The 23,686-nt window shown below is 34.8% G+C and overlaps 1 long non-coding RNA gene across 1 annotated transcript; it reads left to right on the top strand.

Annotated features, from left to right (window-relative positions):
• Positions 1-22,499: 22,499 nt before the first annotated feature.
• LOC135196029 (uncharacterized) lies at positions 22,500-23,290 on the top strand. Its single transcript, XR_010310287.1, has 3 exons — positions 22,500-22,619; positions 22,958-23,038; positions 23,183-23,290. It is a non-coding gene; the product is annotated as an uncharacterized LOC135196029 (long non-coding RNA).
• Positions 23,291-23,686: the final 396 nt, after the last annotated feature.

Genomic DNA, 23,686 nt, shown 5'->3' with positions numbered 1-23,686 from the left:
TACACCAACGGGGGCTTAAATTTGATAAATGTTTCGTCAACAGTGGGCTTAATATTGGTGAATATACTTTATGTTTATGTATATATATATATATATATATATATATATATATATATATATATATATATATATATATATATATATATATATATATATATACGGGGTGTCCCTAAAGCAATGGGACAATTTAAAATACTTGTAATTTCGTAGCTATACATGATAGAATTAGTCATTAAAAAGGATAAGAAAACTTGATGTGTCTAGTTTTTCTGTTCTTCTGAAGTTTTATCTATAATTTGTTTTATCAAATATTTTTCGCAAAACTTTAAAATTACTTCTTTTTAAAGACCTGCTTTTGCCCCTTGGCTTCACTAGAAGAGAAAGTAAACTGCGTTCTTTGGTTGGCTGAGCTGAAATTTACTGTTTCTGTCCAAAGAAGGTTTACAATCCAGTCCAATAAAGAAGCACCACACAGGAATTGCGCGGCCAAGTGGATGAAGAAATTTAAGGAAACAGGTTTTGTTATTGATAAACTACGGTCTGGTAAACCAAGTACTGATGATAAAAAAGTAGTATCTGGAGACATGATGCATTTGGATACTGTACGTTTTTAATTTTTTTGTCGCAGAATCTTATGCACAGCAGATTTTGAAAGCCTCATCTCCGAAGATGTTCGTCTTTGACTCTTTCTCGGACTTCTTTCAAGGATTCTTCTACAGATGCTGCACTTCCTTCATCAACACATCGTCTACCAGTTTCTTTAAATATCTTCATCCACCTGGCTATGTAGTTCCTGTGTGGTGCTTTTTTGCTGTACTGTGTTGCAAACCTTCTTTGGACAGCGACGGCACATTTTAGCTCAGCTAACCAAAGCACACAGTTTACTTTCCCTTCTAGTGAAGCCATGGGTTATTAACAGCAGTTCTGAAACGGAAGTCATTTTTAAATTTAAGAAACTGTGGAAAATAAAACAAATAATAAATAAAACTTCAGCAGAACAGAAAAACTAGAAACATCAAGCTTTCCTATCCTTATTACAAATTAATTCTATCATGTAGTTATGAAGGTACATTGATTTTATGGACACCCTGTTCGTGTATCTTTATAATTAATTTAGGATTATGGTAAAATATCACTTTTTGTATATAGAAGGTACAAAAGTTCAGATCAACAAAAAGACAGATATTGGCTACGTAAAATTTATCTACGTATTATGTTGATCTTTAAGCTTAATTGTATTGAGATCATTCTTCATATACGCTGCACTTTTATTTATTAGTATCGAAGTTCTTTATTTTTAAGGTGAAGCGTTTTTGTTTTATATAATTTCGTCTTTAAACAAAAAGGATAAATTTTTTAGAGAGAAAAGTGCTAATGATCTATTATTATTATTTTTTTTTTTTCCCTCTATCACAGTCCTCCAATTTGACTGGGTAGTATTTATAGTGTGGGGTTCCGGGTTGCATACTACCTCCTTAGGAGTCCATCACTTTTCTTATACTATGTGCGCCGTTTATAGGATCACACTCTTCTGCACGAGTCCTGGAGCTACTTCAGCGTCTAGTTTTTCTAGATTCCTTTTCAGGGATCTTGGGATCGTGCCTAGTGCTCCTATGATTATGGGTACGATTTCCACTGGCATATCCCATACTTCTTACTTCTATTTTCAGATCTTGATACTTATAATTATTATTATTATTATTTTTTTTTTTTTGCTCTATCACAGTCCTCCAATTCGACTGGGTGGTATTTATAGTGTGGGGTTCCGGGTTGCATCCTGCCTCCTTAGGAATCCATCACTTTTCTTACTATGTGTGCCGTTTCTAGGATCACACTCTTCTGCATGAGTCCTGGAGCTACTTCAGCCTCTAGTTTTTCTAGATTCCTTTTCAGGGATCTTGGGATCGTGCCTAGTGCTCCTATGATTATGGGTATGATTTCCACTGGCATATCCCATATCCTTCTTATTTCTATTTTCAGATCTTGATACTTATCCATTTTTTCCCTCTCTTTCTCTTCAACTCTGGTGTCCCATGGTATTGCGATATCAATGAGTGATACTTTCTTCTTGACTTTGTCAATCAACGTCACGTCTGGTCTGTTTGCACGTATCACCCTATCCGTTCTGATACCATAGTCCCAGAGGATCTTTGCCTGATCGTTTTCTATCACTCCCTCAGGTTGGTGCTCGTACCACTTACTATTACTGCAAGGTAGCTGATGTTTCTTGCATAGGCTCCAGTGGAGGGCTTTTGCCACTGAATCATGCCTCTTTTTGTACTGGTTCTGTGCAAGTGCCGGGCATTCCCTTGCTATGTGGTTTATGGTTTCATTTTTCGTATTGCACTTCCTACATATGGGAGAGATGTTATTTCCATCTATCGTTCTTTGAATATATTTGGTTCTTAGGGCCTGATCTTGTGCCGCTGTTATCATTCCTTCAGTTTCCTTCTTTAGCTCTCCCCTCTGTAGCCATTGCCATGTGTCATCGCTGCCTAGTTCTTTAGTCTGTCTCATGTATTGTCCGTGCATTGGTTTGTTGTGCCAGTCCTCTGTTCTGTTTGTCATTCTCCTGCCTCTGTATATTTCTGGGTCTTCGTCTACTTTTATTAGTCCTTCTTCCCATGCACTCTTTAGCCACTCGTCTTCACTGGTTTTCAGATATTGCCCAAGTGCTCTGTTTTCGATGTTGACGCAGTCCTCTATACTTAGTAGTCCTCTCCCTCCTTCTTTTCGTGTTATGTATTGTCTGTCCGTATTTGCTCTTGGGTGTAGTGCTTTGTGTATTGTCATATGTTTCCTGGTTTTCTGATCTATGCTGCGGAGTTCTGGCTTCGTCCATTCCACTATTCTGCGCTGTATCTGATTACTGGCACTGCCCATGTGTTTATGGCTTTTTATCATATTTCCGCCGTTGAGTTTTGACTTGAGTATCGCCTTGAGTCTCTGTATATATTCTTTCCTGATCGTGTCCTTCATCTCTTGGTGTTTTATATCCCCTCCTTCCATTATTTCCAGGTATTTGTATCCTGTCTCATCTATGTGTTTAATGTTCCTCCCATCTGGTAGCTTTATCCCTTCAGTTCTCGTTACTTTGCCTTTTTGTATGTTGACTAAGGCGCATTTTTCTATTCCAAACTCCATCCTGATGTCCCCAGATACAATCCTTACAGTCTGGATTAGGGTATCTATTTCCTTGATGCTCTTACCATACAGCTTGATGTCGTCCATGAACATCAGATTGTTGATTCTGTTGCCTCTTTTCTTGAGTTGGTACCCGGCATCCATCTTCTGTAGTACTTTTGTCATGGGAATCATGGCTACTACGAAGAGTAGTGGGGACAGTGAGTCGCCCTGGAAGATCCCTCTCCTGATATTACCCTCTGCTAGTCTTATTCCAGAGCTTGTAAGTATTGTATTCCAGTTGCGCATGGTATTTTTGAGGAAGCTGATTATCATTATTATTATTATTATTATTATTATTATTATTATTATTATTATTATTATTATTATTATTATTATTATTTTCAGAATTTGGCAAACATTTGATGCGAATACGAATAAGTAAAGAGTTTGGAACTTTGAGTCGTGTTGAATTATAGATGAGCTTTCATTGACACTAATCATAACAGCCATTTCCCTTACATTTCATCATTTGTTGCTTTCTGAATTTACGCTTTTCGATGCTGAATATGCACAGCTGACAGACTGGTTTGTAGTTATATATATTATTATATATATATATATATATATATATATATATATATATATATTATATATATATATATAGATATATATATATGTATATATAATATATATATCTATATATATTATATAGATATAATATATATAATATATATATATATATATGTATCTATAGTATATATATATATGTATATAATATATATTTATATATATATATAGAATATATAATATATATTATATATATATATCGGCAATCAGCAGGGTCCATCAAACACATAAAAAAGTCCATGGTTTATTACAAAAACGTTTCGCACATAACTCAGTGCATCTTCAGTCTGTAAAATTAAAATATACTCATTAAAATATTTATAAAAATAACATTAAAAAGTAAATAAAAAATATCAAAAAAATTGAAAAAACTTAAGAAATTAACTTTACTTTAAAAAACCATCACAAGAATGTGTCAAAAGTAAAAGAGAGACCCAGTGCCTAACAACCTGTTAGAGTGGAGAAGGAAGAACGAATGACCAAGACTGCAGACCTACCCAAGACTTCAGTTATGCTAGATATAGAGGAGCAGCAGATACGTTGGAGTTTAAAGACGGAACCAGCCGTTTAATGTATAAAGACTCAAGGGTGGTGAGGTAGTTACTGTGGCTTGTACCACCAATAATAGAAAAATGTTTCTTATCAACTTGAATCCTGCATATGGACGCATGGTTCCTAATATTAGAGAATTCAGGTTTGCTAATTCTCTGTCCCGTTCTGAAACTATATCCCAGGTGACTGCAATATCTCATCTGCAACAACCTTCGGCAAGAACCAACATAAATACCGGGACATCATCTTAAGTGAATTGAAACGCATTATTGAACTAGAGTTTGGCTGCCTTAATATGCATCTTATCCCTATCAATCCTCTTAAGACTTGCACATTTTTCAACCACAAAGATAAACTGCCGACCTTCATGAGATCCAATATTATTTACAAATTTAAGTGCCCGGGATGTCCCGGTATTTATGTTGGTTCTTGCCGAAGGTTGTTGCAGATGAGATATTGCAGTCACCTGGGATATAGTTTCAGAACGGGACAGAGAATTAGCAAACCTGAATTCTCTAATATTAGGAACCATGCGTCCATATGCAGGATTCAAGTTGATAAGAAACATTTTTCTATTATTGGTGGTACAAGCCACAGTAACTACCTCACCACCCTTGAGTCTTTATACATTAAACGGCTGGTTCCGTCTTTAAACTCCAACGTATCTGCTGCTCCTCTATATCTAGCATAACTGAAGTCTTGGGTAGGTCTGCAGTCTTGGTCATTCGTTCTTCCTTCTCCACTCTAACAGGTTGTTAGGCACTGGGTCTCTCTTTTACTTTTGACACATTCTTGTGATGGTTTTTTTAAAGTAAAGTTAATTCCTAAGTTTTTTTCAATTTTTTTATATTTTTATTTACTTTTTAATGTTTTTTTATAATAATATTTTTAATGAGTATGTTTTAATTTTACAGACTGAAGATGCACTGAGTTATGTGCGAAACGTTTTTGTAATAAACCATGGACTTTTTTATGTGTTTGATGGACCCTGCTGATTGCCGATACAATATCTCGTCTGGAACTTTTTATATATATATATATATATTATATATATATATATATATATATATATATATATGCTATAAACATGTATATTTTATTTATATATATATATATATATATATATATATATATATACACATATATATATATGTGTGTGTGTGTGTGTGTGTGTATAACTGCAAACCACTCTGTATGCTGTGCATATTCAGTATCAGAAAACGTTAATTCATGAATAGAAAAAAAAAAAATATGACCAAATGAAAGGGAAATGGCTACTACGATTAGTGTCACGGAAGCTTATCTATAATTTAACACGACTTCAAGGTTCTGTCCTCGAGCAAGTACGTAGCATATCCTTTTGAAGAGCTCCAAAGACTCTAATTATTCGTATTCGCTCTGAGTGTTTCTAAATTCTGAAAATAATAATATTAATGATAACAATTCAGAGGCTGATAACACATTAATAACGCCTTTCTCTATGAAAGAAAGAAAAAACAGGATTTTGTTTAACATGAAATTAAATTAAAAACAAGAAGCTTCAGCACAAAAGCGAAGAACTTAAATACTAATGTAAAAAAAAAAGCCATCCTCAGTGAAGAATGATCCTAATACAGTTAAAACTTTAGATCAATATCACAATTGGATCAATTTATTCATATTAAAAAAAAGCTCGGGACCCGAAATTCAGTTAATTAAAGGCCTCCATTTTTTTCGTTATTCCTCATCTTCATATAGACAGACTATTAGCAACCACTTACTACCAAAAATATAAAAAAAGATTGTATAAAAATACGTGTATTTGTATGCAAGCATAATTATACATTTATAAATTAATTTACATATTTGTTTCACATATACACATCTCTCTACCTATCTATCATATATATATATATATATATATATATATATATATATATAGTTTTTTTATAACAACAATTAATAATTAAACCTTTGTTTTACATTACCCAGTATCTGTCTCTCTGATGATCTATCTTTATCGCCTCCTGTATACAAACACTGATATCTCACCGTCATCCTCTACTGATTATATTACTAAAATTATGAATATTTCCTAATGACTATAATTTTCTAGCCTTCATATCACAATACATCTTTCCAAGCTATTATGTTTTCTTTTATATAATCGAAAGGCGACTGTAATTCCGTCAGCTGTCCGTACCACATCCTCTCAGATAACAGCACCTGAACATGTGCTTATTACTTGGAATTGAGATGTTCATGAAGTTAACAGCTACATCACGAACGCGTCAAGGAAGTTATCAATTATAAAATGAAAGAAAAACGAATTAAGCTTTAATTACTTTATATCACAATAAATCATTGGAATTTTGGTCAATATTATTAACTGGCGATCAAAGTCTAAAGATATATTGCAGGAAAGAGATAAATAGCAGGAGATGTGTGTGTGTGAGAGAGAGAGAGAGAGAGAGAGAGAGAGAGAGAGAGAGAGAGAGAGAGAAAATATTTAAAGGTTGAGGCAAGAAAAAGTACTTAGCTAAAACTGGGGCCACAAAGTAAAATTCAACATCCCCCCTGATTCTAATTCTAGAGATAAGAAGGCTGCATACTCTGGCCAAGCATCTACAGCGGACGAATCATTGGGATCATAAGTGGAAACAGAAATTCGGTTTGTGGGTGAGAATAAAAATTTTACATGTTCAAACGCTAAGTAACTAAACAGAGTAATGGTGGCAGACATAAAATTATATTAATCATAATACTCGTCTTCATAACACGACTTTCTGGATAGTGGCAAGGACTCCAGCGAAATGACCGGGCTAAGATTAACCTCAGAACTCAGTTTTGCACGAGGGATATCTTCAAGCAAGGTCCCATCCAAGAGAAAAGGTTAGCGTTATCTTAAATGATCATTAAAAGTTTATAGCCTTGGTTTACATCTTGCGGTCTGATATAACCAGTTTCAGTTTGCCTAAACGTCATTTCAGCTTTTGCGTATAAAAATTTTCTGTAAGAAATTTTTTTAAAAGGAAGAAATGCAAATATGATTAATATTTCCTATATGAACAGTTGAATGACCAAGAGAACTGCAATGACACGACTGAAGAACAATAAGTTTACCAGCCGAGTGAAGAAATGTTAAGAAAGACACTATGAGTGACTATTAAATATTTCAGTGCGAGATCTCTTAAAGACGAGCGAGCGAAGATGGCCGAATCTTTATTCGATGAACTTTCGTATACAACAAAAATGAAGAAATGAATACTGTATGTTGGAACATCACTGATTTACCCATTATATAAACTCTTCTTGGTTCTTGTGTTCTTTTTCGTTTTACTTTCACTCACACCTTCCACTGGCCATCATCTTGAACTGAAAAGCTGACATTAATATTGATCTGCATTAGAATATTAGCAGAACCTTACGAAACGAATCTATACTGAATAAAGAGTTAATAATTTGTTAGCAAAGGACTGACCACCGGCATCTTGGTTGTGACCTTAATTCCAGTAGATGTAATTTAAATCTGATACGCATCTAGGCTTCGTCATGCATCATTTCAATTCATTTTACTAATGAACCAGATCAAGTAGCTGGAGCCCAGTGTGATTTGCATTTATATAACATTTATATTACAAAAGCGGATTCACTTAAAAGAAAAATCTTTGGAGAGGTATATTATGATGAAAGCACCGATCTGTCTGATTTTAGTTGTTGGAATATGGCTCTGGATTCATTTGATCCAGCTCTATATAAGATTCTTGAAGAATTTTCTCATGATCTACAACATGGGTCAAGAGAATTTGACTTTCTGAGACGATAATAGGTAACATTCTGGAAGTGTGCGCACTATCAAGGGCTCTCTGTACTTAAAGAAATAAATCTGACCCCATTCAAATATAGTACTTACACATTCAATAATGTTCTTACTGTAAAAAGGTCCGATGGAAGGGACTGACGTAAAGATAACTACAGCTCACGCAGGTTCCCATTACACTGATTTAAACATAAGTTACAATGTACAATAATTTAGGACTATGAAAGATCTATATCAGAGATGAATTTCATCATTAGACCTGTTGAGTGCATTGATCAATAAGCATCGGGTAACAAAGCGACAGTGTCTCGTAAACGGAATTATTACATACTTTAGCTAACCTTAACACTGAAAACTCGTTCTCCTCTTAATCATTTGCATACTCTTTTGAAACATTAATTGCTTGTAACCCCCAACAGAGCTGTCGATAGCAACAACTGATACATGGTCCTCAGAGCAAAAAATGAATCTTAGCTTGGAAATATGAAATTATTTTACTAGTACCTTAGAAGCAAGGAACCAAAAATTTCTGATGAAAGTATCGAGTTTGTTTTCTGGTCTTGATGCTCAATGCCCAAAGCACGTAGAACGCACCATTCTTGTCGTAAGTTCTTCTTGGGCAAGCACAAGAAGGCCCATGGAGGACAATCTACCATTAATTTAAGCGAATTTATAATTACAAAAAAAAAAAACTTCTTACAAATTTAAAAATGTATGATGGGCTACATTTATGAAGTAAAAAACAGGGAAAAGCTAGAGCTAACGTGTACGATTTGAAAATGAATCTTCAATATATGAGATTTAAACAGGAAAAACTTGCTCTAACATACAATGACAAAGCAAGTTCTATCGGACAAAATTTAGAGAGGCAAAACAAGATTTAGACCAACAAAAGGAGCCTTAACTTACAAGGTCTACCTAGACAGGACAAGCAAGATCCAACGTACTATAAGAAGAAGAACCAGAGCAGCGTATACGTAAGCACGGGGGAAAGCTGAAGTTAGGCCAGCGAGGAACTTCACCATACCTTGGGACCTCTCAAATCCAGGCATCGTCTCGCCCTCGGTATCTACATAATGCTCCTCTCCTTTAGGCTTCTTACATTACGAAGAGGTCTGGAATACGCGCTCCAGTTCTAGGAATCCATGAAATATAAATGCCAGTTGGAAATGATATGCCATTTTAATGATCATCGTCATTATAGTTGGGAAGTCTTATGCATGAATAGCCAGTCCCACTTCAGCCCAGCAATGTTCTCTAAATGGATAAAACTCACAACGGTTCCCATGTTTCTTTATTCTTCATTTTTTCTTATTCATGAATTAATGGATTTCAAGAACAGAAACTTTTAATTGTGTGGGAGTATATATCTTCTTTTTTTTAATAAAAATCAATAAACAATCTCATAGAATCTGACTTGTTTGGGACGGTACGAAGAAATCCCACTGGATTTTTAAGATGAAAAACTGAGCTGATATATAGCATATACATTCAATAAGAGCACGAGAAAAATGAAATAAGTATTTAGGATTACCTAACGCCATCTCTGCTCCTTGAGGCCAAACAAAATTTCCGATGCAAATTAGGAACAAAATTACATAACCAATCCTCACTCAGAAAAAAACTTTTGTAATTAAATATACAAATGTTATTGGGACGGAATAAAATTTCTTAATTATGGAAAAGGTTTTACTCCTAATAAACAATCAAAAAGTTGAATGTAACATTCATAAAAATAAAGTGGAGACTTTCAACGAAATTGGCCGAATCGAACGGTAAAGTTTCATCTGTAGGCGCAAAAATGATTAATAACTCACTTTAAAAAGTAGTAAACTATCAGTAAATGGTAGATAAAAAACATCAATAAGATTTATCTTTGCTCGACGACATAAGTCTTGGTGGAACTTTCAATAGAGGGTAGCTAGTGGAGCTACGTATTATTATTATTATTATTATTATTATTATTATTATTATTATTATTATTATTATTATTATTTGCAGGAAGTTGACCCTCCTTCAAGCAAATTCTGTTAAAAAGGATGGCTGTATTCAAGGAATTAATCTTATATAGGATTTTTTCTGTTTTTCTAATTATTCGCTTTTTGGGCTCAGCGATGCCGAAGTTCATATTGGAAAAAGGACAGCTGGGATAGAGGAATAATTTTATTCAGGAATAAAATATTCAGCGGGGAAATCCGTGATTCAGGCAGGGGTCCGTCTTCTATTGTTTGGTTTGATATGAATCCGTGGTCGGGTTCAGGCGGGGTTTGACGTCTGGAATGTCGTCTGGAATTTCGTCTGGAATGTTGTTATTACTGGTATTGGTAACAGATCCACAATAATATAGCTGTGTGAGAGTTGATGGCTCTTTAATAAATAACAATAGCTTTTGCGAAAACTATTGTTATTTACTATTAAAAAACCATCAACTCTTACACAGCTATGTTTTTTGGAACCGCTACCAATATCATCATTTTCGACATGGAAAACTTTGCCCATTACAGGTATTACTACTAGTTGGCACCATCTACATGTTTTGACCACCTCACTGGTCATCTTCAGGACGAGTTCATGGAGGAACTGGAGAAACGGGTCGAGTGTGGCTGTATTTATAGTAGTCCTACACCAGGGGCTGAGTTCTCACTGGCTGAGCTGGTCTTGGGTGGAGCCTACTGTCCCACTGCAATGGCTGCTAGTTGTCCCCTGTACCTGGGAAAATCCTTGTATCCTGCAGATGGTAGGTCTCCCGTGTAATATTCATCCTGGTCTTTTACTTCCCTAAGTGTAATGCTTCCATAAGGCACAGGCGGCAGTGGTCTGTGGTCTGATCGATGATTTCCATATTTGGTCTGTCCTTATGATCCTCTGGTTGTGAGCAATCCTGGCTTAGTTGTAGATGGCTCCTTCATGAGCATGGCAGGAAATCCTCTTGCAGAAGCACATGGCGGTCATCCCAGTGTATGAGCTGAGGCATCCTCGGACAGGGCATGAGTAACTTCAGACGACATTAGTCTTCTTCAAGGGATCTTGCAGGGGGGCAGCTGGATTATTGCTCATGACCAGGCTGTTAATCTTCTTACTTTTGTAGAAGATAACCAGATGAATCTTCTTATTCTGGTCGTGAGGCTGACAATCTCCTGGATGATGTTTTAGAGGTTCCGTTTATCTTTATATTTCCTATGAAGATTTCCTTTATAGAAACGCTTGATCAACTTGGGGGCTTCAAGGCTGGGTTCCTGCTGGCACTGTTTGTCAACGCTCCTTCTGATCATCTCTTCAATGTTTCTATTTGAATGTCCATTGCTGACAATGTCTACAAAAAACTGATGAACCTGGGCATGTGCATGAACAGCAAGAGCGAGCGCCCCGAGAGGTATAACCGTTTCATTATGAGCACCTCGTCATGAGAGTACTCTCACACTGCTCCTCATGGAATGACACGTACAGGGAGCTGGAACATGCTACTCAGGTCCTTGTCAACAATGGACATTCAAACCATGTAATGAAGAGATGATCAGCTAGATCGTCGACGGTGCCAGCAGGAACTCCACATTGACACCCCCGAATTCATCAAGTTTTTCTATAATGGAAATTTTCCTAGCAAATATAAAGATCAACAGCCCCTCAAAATCATCATCAAGGAGAATGTCATCCAAACTGACTAGAATAAGAAGACTCATCTGGTTATCTTCTACACAAGTAAGAAGATTAGCAGCCTGGTCATGCACAATTATCCAGCCACCCACTGCAGGATCTCTTGAAGAAGACTAATTGTGTCCCGTCCGAGGATGCCACAGCTCATACATCGGGATAACTACTACGTGCTTCTCCAAGAGGATTCCCTGCCATGCTCAAGGAGCCATCTACAACCCTGCCAGGACTGCTAACAACCAGAGGGTCCAAAACACAGACATAAAACGTAATATAGAAATCACTGATCAGACCACTGACCACTGCCGCCTGCCCCTCCTGAATGTATATTACAAAGATCTTTCCCCTCCCTACTGCCACCTAGAGGGCAGCAGTGAGTGGCCCTCAGAATGAGCCAGCCAAACAGGAACATCTGCAGGATGGAAGGATTTCCACAGAACATACCCAGATGTACAGTGCCGCTTGCTTGAGAGAAAACCCGCTATCACTGCAGTAGGACAGTAGGCTCCACCCAAGACCAGCTCAGCCAATGAGAATACAGTCCCCAGTATAGGACCGTTATAAATACTGCCACACTCAGCTCATTTCTCCAGTTCTTTCAGGAACTCATCCTGCAGATAACCAGAGAGGTGGTTGAAACGGGTAGATGGTACCAAGAAGTAGTTATACCAGCATTCCAGATGAAACTCCAGACAACGAACCCAGCCTGGACCCAACCACGGATTTATAACAGATTGAACAGCAAACGACAAACCACTGCCTGAATCATGGATTTCCCCACTGAATATTTCCCAGCTGTCCTTTTTCCAATATGAACATCAGCCAGTTATTGTCTGACGTTGCCGAGCCTGAAAAGCGAATAATTAGAAAAATAGAAAAAATTCTATACAAGATTAATTGGTTGGATATCATTATTATTATTATTATTATTATTACTGAGACCATACACTCTTACAGAACATCTATCACAGGAAGCAAACCGTAATATAAATTCAAGAGTGAGAAAAGTTGAAACAATGTTTGCAAGATCTTTCGTCACTATATATATATATATATATATATATATATATATATATATATATATATATTATATATATATATATATATATATATATATATCGGGTGGGTGTTTTGAAATTAGAACCTTCCTCCACAGAACAAATGGAAAGTTATGAAGTTTTCTGCTATAGCCTATCTCCAAGTACATTATCTTAAGTTTCTATTAAGCTATTTATCATCTTACATTTCTTGTATTTTCAGACTGAGTGATGGAGTTAGATACAGCCATGGCTAACAACTAGGAGGAAATCAGATGGACTGACCGAATCCTGGCCATAACCTTCCGAGAGGCCAGGGATGCTGGCGCATCCTTCATTTCACGTTCCTGGATAGCTAAATACATTAAAGGAGATGAATCCTTTGTTAAATAAAACTGGAACAAATTCCATATGACTGTCATTGCAAAAAGAGTGAGAATCTTGGAAGGCCTGAAGTCCTTTCTCAGGAGTCAAAAGACATCATAGCTGGGGCAGTGGGTAGACCAAGAAAGTCTTTACGTAAATTGGTGCTTGAACCAGAAACAAAAAGGGGAAAGAAGAGAAGTTATAGTGCTGCATATTATGAGTTGAAAAAATCTGGTATCAAGCCATTTCATGTTATCAGCAAGCCCAACATCACTCAGCAACAGAAAGAAGACCGTGCATGTTTTGTGGTTCATTTCTTAAAGATTGGGATGAACCTGACTTTCTCCATGTTGCCGCATCTGATGAATTCTTCATTTACACTGTCAGGGAGCCAAATCATAAAAATGGCATCATTTGGGCTGCAAAGTTGGATGATATCAGTAATGACATGTGCTATCGCCAAGTTGTGAAATTTCCTGAATGTTTGGGATTTTTTTTCAGTTTCACAGCCAAATGGTTAATGTGGATCATCAAAGAAGAAGGACAGTCATGGAATGGTGCATACTTCAGAGAAACTGTGCTTGCTGGTGAAGTATTTCCTTTCCTCAAGAAGAAGTCACATTTTTGCATGATAAGGCACCATGTTTGAAGGCTCTTCAGACAATGGAGCTGCTTTGAAACAGTGGTATCGATTTCTTCTCGTCAAGTGAATTTCCAGGTAGCTCCCCTGACCTTTATGTGTGTGAAAGCACTGGTAGTATCTTAAAGGATCGTGCTGAAGCACGCACAGTGAACTATGATGGTATACCAAGCCTCGACGACCTGTGAAAAGAGGTGACCGAAGTGCTCAGGGAAATGGAGTTTGAGTCTCAGCTTTTTTGCGATTTGCTGAAATCATACCCCTCAAGAATGCAGGCTCTGGTACAGGCAGATGGAGGCCACACAAAATATTAAATACTCAGAGAGAAACTTAAATAAATACCTGTTCTGAATTAATTTTGTTTTTGTCCATATCAATTTTAGTTTATGCTGTAGAGGGGGCCTCTAATTTCAAAACATCCTGGTAGAATATATTTTAATTTTTTATTGATATATACTCTATATATCTAGCTGATAATTATATAAGATCGTATATATATTATATAGTTTATATATCTATATATTCTATATATATATATATATATCTATCTATATATGTATATATAGATATATATAGAATATATAGATATAATTATATATATATATTATATATATATATATACGTATATATATATATATAATATATATATATATATATATATATATATATAGATATGTATATATATATATATATAATATATATATATAGATATATATATATATATATATATATCTATATATATATATATATATAGATATTAATATTATTATATATATATATATATATATATATATATATATATATATATCTTATGCCAGAATCTCTATACCATGACCTTCAGCAATCATGGTTCGTTTTTCATTGTATAAGGGTATTTTCAAGTACATTTACATTTGTTTATTTTCTTTGCTCTCACATTTAAGTATTTATTAATTTGCATATAACAATACACACACACACGTATATATATATATATATATAATATATATATATATATATATATATATATATTGTTGAAGAATTATTTTATATTCTAATTCTGTAGAAAATTTATAAAATTGTGTGTATATATATATCTAGGTTCATATTTGTTTTATCCTTGAAACCCCCCTTTTTCCATACAAAGCAAAATCAAAAAGAAATACTGGGAGTTTCAAGGATATGTTCAGTCCATAGATGGCTCTGCTGGCTGTATTTTAATATTTGCAGTTCCTGATTCCATCATCCTTGGGAATATATTTTTTACCTACTGGTAATGAGAGAAGAGTGAGGAGGCAGATCAGCCATATTGGATAATGTTTTCTTCTAGTGAAGAAGTGCTATGAAGATGGAGTAGCACTTTAATTTAAGGCCACCTCTCCTGCAATTGCCTACCACGAGTGCTACCATGAAGAGTGCAATATCAAGATTTCAGAATACATACTTCTCAACAATGGGATATTGCTGCTGCTCTTTCGATTTGCTTTGGGGATTTTAATATATGGCCTACCCAACCCACAGGTAAGTTTCCTATGATTTTGGGTGGCATATGGTTCAACTTTCCCTTGGTTAGGGGTTTGTTAAATATTTGAAATGAATTAATTATCCAATCCAAGTCTTCAGTCCTAATTATAAATTTTCTATGGATTGTATGCTAACTTATAAAATTACTAGGGCTATTTCTAGCTTAATTCCAAATCTTTGTTTTGTGCATAGGATAGCCTAGTGGGTGTTCAGATTTGCTTAAATCGATATATCGTATAAGATTTTATTTTCCTGAGTGTTTTTTCATATTTAATTTAACATTGCATAACTTAGAATATTAGTGAGCCTAATTTTTTTAATTTGTTACTAGGCTAGGTTACTTGTGCTTGCTGGAAGGTAGCCTAGTATCATCGGCTTCAGTCATCTTCCTGGTCTTGGCAAATTTATTTAGGTACCTAATTCAGTTATAAGGTAGTGTGATATTGGCATATTTGCATTTGATATTTATATATTGTATACCATTCATTATTGCTTATTAGGGACTTTAGATAAATGTTAAGTTAGGTTTTAATGGAAATTTTTTCGTGGTTTGCAGAATCCATAGTTTTCAAAAACAGGCAAGAGTTGAGTGGGTTCTACCACAGGCAGTCACTAGTGATTGAGGATTCCACTTCAGCCATCAGAGTTCCATTGCTTTGCCATATTTAATACTTATTCAATATAAATAAAGAATCTAAAATTTTTATTTAAAGTTTCTTTATCCAATATTGACATTAAAATTATTGTTACTCTGCTCTCGCTGCTCTTGTTATATTGAACATTTTGTTTTCGTTTTTGAAATGGCGCCCAACGTGGGGCCCTGAGGCTGTCTCAAATACTGGTGGCACTTGGGTAGCATTGTAGGAGTGGTGGTTTTATTTGGACTATTGTTATTATTGATCAGTGTACTGACTGCTATAATTATTTCAAAATTTTTCTTTGATTTTTTAGGCTGCATTGACATTTAGAATTAACTTCGATTTTCTATAATCATGACAGACCTTAAGCTTCTTGTTATGAGTCGGAGTACATCCGCTCTCAAGTCACTAGACAATTGAATAAAGGCACAAATTTTCTCAGTATACTAGCTCACAGAAGTTAATCTTGTTGAGACACTTAAGAATTTTAAGGAAGAACTTAAAGGGCTTGATAGTAAGGTCATATCTTTGAAGTGGTCAGAGAGCGAAGATGAAGATGAAATAGAAATTGAATTTAGCTCTTGTCAGGAATATAAAGATAAAATTTCTGAAATGTTGCTGCTCTTAGAGGTTAATGTTAATAGAAGCACAAGCGAAAATCGGAATGAAACTCCTCTTAGTCTTCTTAAAAGTCCAGTAGCACCTTTGCCTAAATTTAAAAGTTCTGATGATGAAAGTTTGGAATTATTCTTACAGCAGTTTGAGGAAACTACTGGGCAAAGTTTTCTTACCACAGATTATGATAGGTTGTTGTTTACTTAAACAGCAGGTTTCTGGCAATGGCTTTACTTTTGATAGACTCTTTAGAAGCAGACAAACAAGGTTATTCCCATGCAAAGGAACTATTAAAAACCGCGTTTGCCTCAGTTCCAACTCAAAAGTTTAATGTGATGAAACAACTTCAAGAGCTGAAGTTAGGATATGATTCAGAACCCTTTCAGTATATTAGTAATATTAGAAAATTACAAGAAGCTGTTAAGACTTTGAAAATGGATATTGATGATGTTTTGCAGTACTTTTTCCTAAGAGGAATGAATGAAACTTTCAGAAATCAACTGATACAAATTACTAACAATTCAAAGCCCACTACAAATGAAATTGTTGATAACTTTTTTGAAGCTAATGAACGGTATCAGAATGCAAATAAACTTGGTAAATTAAGTAAAAGTAAACAGCCTTCTGCTGAAACGCATCAAGATAAACAAGTAATGAGTAAAAGTTCAAACTTAGCAGCAGAGGTTAATGTTAAAAGCTCCAATCCTTTTACTTCTTGCACACTTTGTAGTGATAAGGTTAATGGCGATCATCCAATCCATAATTGCCCTAATTTTGTTTTACAACTGCTAAGGAAAAGATTGCTAGGTTAAGTATATTGAATGGTTGCACTAAATGTGCAAGAATCGAGCATTTGGATAGCTCATGCCATTTTAGATTTGCCAGAAAGTGTAAACATTGTCAAGGATGGCATTTCTCCTTTCTTTGCTTGTCAGATAATCATAAAAGTTCTGAGGTCAGGGATTCGGTGCGTAATACTAAAGCAGTTCCTAACCCTAAGCAAAACGAGAAAGGTAAATCAAAAGATGCGCAAAATAGTACACAGAATGGGGTAGTTTGTCCAGGTAGTTCCTTTCAGAGTAATGGGGGCATAGATTCAATTTTACCCACATTTTCTTGTACTTTGGGCCCTAGTAAAATAAGAGGATTAAAGGATTCAGGTAGCCAAGCTAATTTCATTTCTGAGTGCGCTTTAGAAGGTCAGTGTTTCAAAGTTGTTAAAGATAATTTTGACCTAGTTGTCAATGGGTTTAATGGAGCAAAATGCTATCGTACAAAGATAGTTCAAATTTCTGTTAAGATTGGGGAGACAGTGCATAATCTAGAAGCTATTTGTGTCCCAGGTATTGATATAAATTTGAATTTACCCAGCCTTGGTAAAGTTGTTAAAAGTTTTAGAAATTATGGTTATAAGCTTTTAGATGAGTTTCTTGATGAATCCAGAGAAGACATATCAAACATTCAGTTTGTCCTGGGTGCAAATTCAGCTCATTGTCTCATGGAAAAGATGGTTAGTTTTGGTCATAGTGGTCAGTCTGCGTACTATGAAACAAAATTTGGCATTATGTTAATAGGAAACAAAATTGAGAAATTATTGTAGATTTGAAATTTCTCCCTAGCCTGCATAATGATAACTCATTTACTTTTTGGCTTGGAAGAGAATTTAGATGAGCAGGGTAAATCACTGAAAATATTAAATTTCCTATGACTTCATGTTTCAAGTCTAGTGTTAGATGTATTGGAAGTGCAGAGGATCCTACAATCTGTAATTTAGATCAGGATGGCAGGATCAGTGAGCCTAATTGCAAAAAGCTACTGATCATATTTTAGAGCGAGAATGCTCATATTATTTGCACAAAGACAGCACTGACTTAGAACGGGGAGAGCACTGAACATAATAAGAAATTAGTTAGGTATTTAATTAATAACACACACAGAGATGAAGAAAGGTAGGTTAGTAATTCCACTTTTATGGAATGGTCGTGTTTCTCATTTGCTAGGAAAGAAAACAAAACAAATTTAGCAAAGCAAATTTTGAAATCTAACCTAAAGAAATTAATTAATCAAAGAATGATGAACTTTTTGATATTTAAATGATGAAAACATAAAGACTCAGGCAGCTCAAAACTTAATTGAAAGAATTGATAATTTGGATAAGTTTTGTGAAGAACACCCAGAGTACAGTTTTTTGCCGCACATGGGAATATTCAAGTTAGACCGCAGTACTACCAAATGCCGAATAGTTTTTCTCTCTAATTGTGTGAAAAACAAAGTAATGGCTCCCCCTCTATTAGCCACAATCAGGCAATGTGGGCTGGTCCTTGTATTCAATCAGAAATTGTCCACTGCTTTGCTACTTTTAAGGTTTGATTTCATTTATTGTGCTTTGATTTAAAGAAAGCTTTCCAGCAGATGCATTAAATGAAACTGATCAAAGTAAATTATTATTCTTTTGGTTTAAAAATGTAAGTAAAGGAGATTTTACCATTATAGCATACAAGAATCTTCGTCTAAGTTTTGGACTAAGTGTAGCCCAACAGTATTGATGATTGGTTGTACAAATATTGATGCTAGACACAGAAGGTGATTTGGACAACTTAAAGGAATTGAAGAAACTCATTTACTCTTTGATTTACATGGATTAATGGTGCGTTCACTGCAAATGATTCTGAAAGCTTACACTGGGTTTTGATAACTTGAATAACATTTTTAATCCATATAAAATTTGAATTACAAACAATTCGTTACCAATGATGTTAGCTCCAAGAAAAATTAGATAAGAATTTGGATGAGTCACTCCTGATGTAGTAAAATTATTTGGTTTGAGGTGGAACAGAATAACGATTGTATTTCTTCTCCTAAACTTGAGCTAGACTCTAAAGCAAACACTAAGAGACTGATATTGAAAAGCATTGCTTCAAATTTCGATCCATATAATTTCAATGGACCTATGTTAAACAGAGCTCGTTTATTTATGCATGAACTGCAATTAAACACTTCTCTAGGATGGGATACAGAATTGTCCATTGAGCAACAACGAAATGGCGTAACATAGCCAAACAAGTTAACATGACTCCTCCATTGAGGTACCTAAGAATTTGTCGGGGAGAGAAATGGGTCATATCGTTTAATTGCATTTACTGACAGCAGTAAAATAATCTATGGGACAACAATTTTTATTCAGTGCATAGAAACTAAGCAAGTCAGTTTTGTTCTAGCAAAGAATCGCTTGGTTAACAAGCAGTTAGAAAGCAAAAGTATTCCATCTCTAGAATTCCAAGGGATAGTTTTGGGAACAGAAAACATTAGTGGATTTGAGTAAGGATTTGGCAGGTCCTCAGTGCCCTAAACCTATTAGAATTGTAGAATCAGTACTGTATACAGATAGCATTGTTTCACTGAGCTGGATTAATTCTTATGTGAACAAATTAGATAAAATGAATAAAAGGAGTGTCTTTATCATGAATCGTTTGGATCACATTCAAAGGACTTGTGAAAATAACCCCGTTAGATTTTGTTTTGTCAGTGGTATCTTGACCCTGCAGATTGCATAACTAGGCCTATGTCGTACAAACAGCTTTTAAAAACTAATTATTTCACTGGCCCAGAATTTTAAGATCTGATAGGGATGAACTGAGCAGTAAAGCTGACATTTATTTGATATAGTTGTACCTAATCCAAAATTTAATCCATTGAATGGAAATTCCTTCTCAATTTCTGCATCTAAATTAAGTGAATCACAAGTCTTAGCAGAATCAAACCCTGAACATTTAGTCCTCCTGGACAAGTGTTCCAGTTTCTCTAAGCTTATTAGAATTCACAAGTATGTTCTTAAATTAATTCATTGCTTTGCTCAAAAGAAGAGCAAACTCAGTTTCTTTTAACTTTGGTGATGCATCCTCCTTTCATTTGGAAGCTACTAGGCATATCATAAGGAATGATCAGAGAATCTGGTATGGTGAAGTTTTCCAGTATTAGAAAGCAGAAATAAGAGAGTAAAGGATATTCCTAATATTATTGCTCAACTTAACGTATACATGGATGACCATGGAATCCTGAGAATTAGAAGTAAAATGCCTAAATGGAAGAAAAGATACTTTTGTCAACTTTCTATTTTACTTCACAAACACAGTAAGTTAACTCGGTTAGTATAAAAGATTTTCATGAGAATTTCTCACATGCTGGTGTTTATTCTCTTTTGTCAGAGATGAGAAAAAATTGTTTTGGATTCCACATTACTTTTCAGTAGTAAAAAAAGGTCCTTAAAGAATGTGTCATTTGTAAGAGATTCAAAGAGAGAACGGTTAAGGTCAATCAAAGTGCCTATCGCGATTTAGGATTGACCCTCCCTCTATACCATTCAGTATATTTTATTGATCATTTTGGACCGTATAACGTTAAGCTTAATGGTAAAAAGAGCAAAGTTTGGATTCTATGTTTGACTTTGTCTGGTTCTAGGTCTGGGCAATTGAATTTAAAAATTTGTTTAGATCTCACTACAAAAGAATTTTAAGAGCTTTTCAACTGCATTCATATCAGTATGGAATCCCTCAACTAGTATTGTCAGATCTTGGATCTCAGTTGATAGCTGGAGCTAATGTGGTCACTAATTTCCTGGGTGATCCTGAGAGTCAGGCATATTTTTGAAGAGAATGGTGTAAAGTCAATTAAGTTTCAGCAGTATCCAAAGGGATGTAATAAATTAGGAGGACTTGTTGAGACTTGTGTTAAAATGAGTAAGCGTTTAATCCATGGAGCATAAGAAATAATGTGTTAGACTTCCGTGATTTTGAGTTTTTTGTAGAGCAAACCGTACACTTGGTTAACAGGCGCCCTATTGCCTTCAAAAGAAGGGTTGAGAGACAGTATCACAGAGGAAGTGCCTGATGCAATTACACCAGAGAAATATTAATTCATGGACATGAATTGCTGTCTATTAACATTATTTCCTGACTTGCAGGGCAATCCAGATGAAGATCTGAACGGACAGCAGATGATCATGTTAGCAAAGTTTTAGACAAGTATCAAAAACTTAGAAATGTGAGGTCTCGACTTATTAACATTTATAATTCAGAATCATAGCACCATTAGTGTCACAAGCTACAGACGAAAGGAGTAGATATAAACCATGACACATAAAAGAATTCAAGTAGGTGATATTGTTCTGTTAAAAAGAAACGCACATGAAACCTTCAAATTACCCAATGGGTATTGTTAAAAAAGTAAAATTAAATGACTTGGATGAAGTAACTGACATAGCTGTGTTTAAGGGAGCTTCTCGTGAAACTGTAAGACGGCATGTTACTTCAGTAATACCTCTCTTAAGCCCGGTGGACTAATGACACTGATGAAAAGGCAGATATTAAAGAGGACAGTAGTACACATCAAAGAAAAGGAGAAAGGCTGCTGTCATTAGTGAGGCACGAACTAGAGATATGTTGAGAAATTAGTAATGCAGTATATGTTTAGGTGTTGTAATTTTGATTTTTTTTCCGTTAGAATGTTACTCCAATTTTGTAAGGCATTAGCTTTACCATTCGAATTTTGACTAAATTCGAATCCCCCCCCCCTTTGGAGTGTTGAAGAATTATTTTATATTCTAATTCTGTAGAAAATTTTATAAAATTGTGTGTATATATATATCTAGGTTCATATTTGTTTTATCCTTGAAACCCCCCCTTTTGCCATACAAAGCAAAATCAAAAAGAAATAATACTGGGAGTTTCAAGGATATATGTTCAGTCCATAGATGGCTCTGCTGGCTGTATTTTAATATTTGCAGTTCCTGATTCCATCATCCTTGGGAATATATTTTTACCTACTGGTAATGAGAGAAGAGTGAGGAGGCAGATCAGCCATATTGGATAATGTTTTCTTCTAGTGAAGAAGTGCTATGAAGATGGAGTAGCACTTTAATTTAAGGCCACCTCTCCTGCAATTGCCTACACGAGTGCTACCATGAAGAGTGCAATATCAAGATTTCAGAATACATACTTCTCAACAATGGGATATTCTGCTGCTCTTCGATTTGCTTTGGGATTTTAAGGATATGGCCTACCAACCCAGTAAGTTTCCTATGATTTTGTGGCATATAGTTCAACTTGGTTATTTGTTAGGGGGTTATAATATTTGAAATGAATATTAATTATCCAAGCTTCAGCACTAATTATAAATTTTCTATGGATTGTATGCTAATTATAAAATTACTAGGGCTATTTCTAGCTTAATTCCAAATCTTTGTTTTGTGCATAGGATAGCCTAGTGGGTGTTCAGATTTGCTTAAATCGATATATCGTATTAAGATTTTTATTTTCCTGAGTGTTTTTTCATATTTAATTTAACATTGCATAACTTAGAATATTAGTGAGCCTAATTTTTTTTTTTTTTTTTAATTTGTTACTAGGCTAGGTTACTTGTGCTTGCTGGAAGGTAGCCTAGTATCATCGGCTTCAGTCATCTTCCTGGTCTTGGCAAATTTATTTAGGTACCTAATTCAGTTATATGTAAGTGATATTGGCATATTTGCATTTGATATTTATATATTGTATACCATTCATTATTGCTTATTAAGGGACTTTAGATAAATGTTAAGTTAGGTTTTTAATGGAAATTTTTTCGTGGTTTGCAGAATCCATAGTTTTCAAAAACAGGCAAGAGTTGAGTGGGTTCTACCACAGGCAGTCACTAGTGATTGAGGATTCCACTTCAGCCATCAGAGTTCCATTGCTTTGCCATATTTAATATTTATTAATTCAATATAAATAAAAGAATCTAATAATTTTTTAATTTTTAAAGTTTCTTTATCCAATATTGACATTGAAAATTATTGTTACTCTGCTCTCGCTGCTCTTGTTATATTGAACATTTTGTTTTCGTTTTTGAAATATATATATATATATATATATATATTATATTATATATATATATATATTATACACGTGTGTGTGTGTGTATTGTTATATGCAAATTAATAAATACTTAAATGTGAGAGCAAAAGAAAAATAAACAAATGTAAATGTACTTGAAAATACCCTCAAACAATGAAAAACGAACCTGATTGCTGAAGGTCATGGTATAGAGATTCTGGCATAAAACAAGGTTTGAGAGCATTGGATTGGATCGGAGGTCAAAG

This window comes from Macrobrachium nipponense, chromosome 17, assembly GCF_015104395.2.
Source record: "Macrobrachium nipponense isolate FS-2020 chromosome 17, ASM1510439v2, whole genome shotgun sequence".
NCBI lineage: Eukaryota > Metazoa > Arthropoda > Malacostraca > Decapoda > Palaemonidae > Macrobrachium > Macrobrachium nipponense.
The sequence above is the reverse complement of the archived record's forward strand: the minus strand, read 5'-3'. Positions and strand labels throughout refer to the sequence as shown.